Here is a 4,019-nt window from a genome sequence, read left to right as displayed (position 1 = left end):
CACACAAGTATCAACGAGTTTCCAGTGATTCTCAATTTGCTGGTGCTCAGAAACGGCATATATATACATATAGGCTTGAAATGAATGCCAATATGCTGATGGGAGACGGCGTGCATGTGACGTAGGTGGCGTTTGGCCATCTTATTGGCCAACGCTCAGACGCACGCTCAGAATATCTGACATGCCCGATATTACTCTGCACGTTCGGAAAGACTCCCGACCGTGCTATTTCACGCTATGACGTGAGAAACTCGGCACGCTCAACGCTCAACGTTCGGATGCACGGTCCGTGTGCCGACGGGTTAAAGTCTGTTTCACGTTACGCGACTCTTTACGCTGTATGTGTCCGTTCAGTAGCACACATTTCTAACAACGTTGCCATTTAACTAACGTTACAATCACTGAACATTTGGACGCATCTTGCAAAACCTAGACTTTTCTGGTGTAGTTTGAGTAAATATTTATCTGCGTGAACTTAACATTTATTTTCGCTTCGTTGAAGACTGCTCCAGATATATGTAGAGTCTGTGATTATTTGTTGTGCATGGGTTCATGTGAACAGTTTTTATGCAGGTTTGTTGTTTAGGCAATGTAATGATAAAAGTTAAAACCCTCTATCAAGTGTGGTCTCTTGTTCTCGTTGTTCTTGGGTCGAGGAAACTTCGCATGGGTCATGGGGTCAGCGTTATCTTGCTGCTGAGCGGCTTACTACGAAGTCATGGCCGAGGTCGCGGCTCTCGTGATGTAATCGCTGTCACGTTCTACGCTCCAGAGCGTGAATTTCTGCTGGCCTGAAGTTACTGCAGGTAATGTAGCTTAGAACAGGATCGAATCTTACATTGTACTCTACGTAGGTTCATTATCTACAGCTATTACAGTCAATTGCAGATTCAGCAGTTTTATGAAAGTTCGTTCACCGTGAAACAATCTGCAAACACAAACCAATAGAAACGTTTAGAGACACATAGTGAATGGAAACAATAGGCCCCATAGATCCTTCGAATATTTTCCAACGTCTAAATCATTAGACAGGGTACGACCTGGAACTGGTCAAGAATGGGAAAGATAGTTGGTCATAGTGTTTTCAGGAATTCATTTCAGCTTCGTCGCAGTGACTGAGGGAAACCACGGAATATCAGCATGAGGAAGTCATACGGGTATTCGAGGTTCGTTTATTTCTTCAGTACGAATCCTGGAGGTTTACAGAATTCTCCTGAGCTGGGGCACGAAATATTGCAATGTTTCCGAAACTATAGTTTCAAAGACATTCAACATGAATACCTAATATTACCACCAGCTAAACGATGGAAATTCTAAGTTACCACATAGAACTTTGATGCATTCAGTGTGATCCCCGTGTGTAACACGACACACGTAGAAATGTTAGTGCCGTTTTCTGCCGGCCTGGGTGGCCGAGCGGTTCTAGGCGCTACAGTCTGGAACCGCGCTACCGCTACGGTCGCAGGTTCGAATCCTGCCTCGGGCATGGGTGTGTGTGGTGTCCTTAGGTTAGTTAGGTTTAAGTAGTTCTAAGTTCTAGGGGACTGATGACCTAAGATGTTAAGTCCCATAGTGCTTAGAGCCATTTGAACCATTTAACAGCCCAACCGTTCCATAACATATAGTCACATCTGATATTTATACAGATAACTGCTCTACATATAATTTATAATGTAACACTTTTGTATCTTCTTTTAAATAACAATGCCGGTGTATATGTAGAAAGGTAGCATCTTTCTACATTGACATTCATTTACTTGTTTTGAACTGTATTTACAAATGTGCTGTAGGACGAAAGGTGTGCATATGTACATAAATATGACTACTCACATTGTATGTCAAAACCATGTAACCACTACTAAAAACAGTAAATCATTTTTCGACATTGTCTTAGCTTTATAAAAAAATGTGTTCACAATGTGCCATATTGTCATTACATCTATGTAATCGTAACAGAGCGAATAGTAACGTAAATTTGAAAAATGGTTTAGATTGATGAAAGACCTGAAGATGAGAACCCAGTGCTCGAAATGCATCGTGCATTGAAATAAAATCACGATTTGTGACTGGAGGCGGCTTGTTTTTTCCGTAAGTTTTCAATTTCAACAAAGGCTTAGAAACCGGCAGTCAGTCTATTTAGATTTCGGCTCTCATCTCATCTACCAGGGTCCAAAATAACTGAGAGAATGTGCATTTCACGGCTTAATGGTATCTGAGGGCAAAGCGGGAGCAGAGGAACGAACTTTGCGATACAGAGAGCTGCAGTATCAACAATACCTTACACGCTCGCAAATGCGCGGGTATGCACTCGCACACACACACACCCACACCCACACACACGTTCTACGTATTTAATTTGTCCGCGAAACAAATTAGAAGTAGTTCCCGTGCCTTGGCTGCGATCGGAGAGTTCAACATTGGTGGAGTGGGGAGGGGGAGGGGGAGTTGTTTCCCTTGGCTACTAGACAAAGGAACTAGTAATATGTAACTTCTTCCCAACCAGGGAACCTCTTGCCACACTCCAAGCTCCCTGTGTTTTGTTTTGGTTGGAAAGCCAAAAATTCTAGAAAGGCCGACTCTACCACATTGGGTATGAGTTGACTGATAAGAAAAAAAAGAGCTAGTTGGAATGCTGGCAGGGAGCGGACATAATCCCAAATGTCGCAGGGTGTGGTAAGACGACCAAGTCAGTAGTTGAAATATTGAGCACAAAAACATCATCATCATCTGTCCGGTAGCCTGAAAACGCATGAAAATCGAGGTATTTATACTAACTGTTCTACTAAATGGAACGCACACCTAGAAGAGTAGTGCAATGATAAACAGCTAATGAAGTGCACTGCACACTGGTGTGTGTGACCCAGATTCATGTTTAAATGCCGTGAGTGCTCATGCTGTGGTATCGCCGTTTTGCGCTAAGGGGGAGGGGGGAAGAGGGCGGGCAATGGAAAACGAAATGAGATGACTCCACTGGATAAATAACATACGAGTAACGTAAGAGTGGCAGTGAGGAGTGTCTTCAGCTTCTTTCTGAGACTTAAGACAGCGCTGAAACGCTCTTGCAGGTATCACACTGTTTGGTTGTCGTAAACGTCTGCGTCTTCTTTGTCAACAACTGCTTTCAGAGACAGGATAAGTCCTCGAGGTAGCACCACTGACGACTCAGGCAGTATTGTTTACAGGGAACAAATTACAGTGTATTATGATGGACTTAATATTCCAATGTTGGAAGAAGGAAGATTGTAGTTTAACATACCATCTTTAGAAATGAACCATAGGGACGAGGACAGAAATCGCGTGGTCTTCGCTTTGTTCGACGAACCATTCGTTTCACATAGTTGCGAATAACGACAGGAAACCTCAATTAGGATGGACGGATGGTCCTTTTGGGTATGAGCCCAAACCAGACAAAACTGTGCGTTAATGGTCAAGTACCCGATAATTCAGGTTGTACAAATCGAAACTAAACCTCTTGCTCATTATTCGCGATAGTCTAGCAACACAACATTATTAGAGACTATCGTAAAGAAGCAGATCTTGCTTTGTAGTTGGCCTGCCCAACCACCAACCACCAAAAGTCTCGTCAGCTCAATAAGGTTTTTTAGTAAACAGTCTTCTGACCGGTTTGATGTTTCCTGCCACGAATTCCTCTCTTCTGTCTGCTTCTTCATCTGAGACTAGCACTTGCAACGTACGTCCTCAATTGTTTGCTGAATGTATGCCAGTCTCTGCCCCCCTCTACAGTTTTACCCTCTATAGCTCCCTCTAGTGTCATGGAAGTTATTCCATAACAATATATTAATATATCGAAAAATCCGCCTCAGTTGCGGAAAATTTCAGGTCTTGACCCAGGTTTGCCGCGCGTGATTAGCCGAGCGGCCCCAGGCGCTGCAGTCATGGACTATGCGGCTGTTCCCGGCGGAGGTTCGAGTCCTCCCTCGGGTATGGGTGTGTGTGTTTGTCCTTAGGATAATTTAGGTTAAGTAGTGTGTAAGTTTAGGGACTGATAACCCTAGCAG

This window comes from Schistocerca nitens, chromosome 2 (genome assembly GCF_023898315.1).
Source record: "Schistocerca nitens isolate TAMUIC-IGC-003100 chromosome 2, iqSchNite1.1, whole genome shotgun sequence".
NCBI lineage: Eukaryota > Metazoa > Arthropoda > Insecta > Orthoptera > Acrididae > Schistocerca > Schistocerca nitens.
This window is presented reverse-complemented; position numbering follows the sequence as displayed.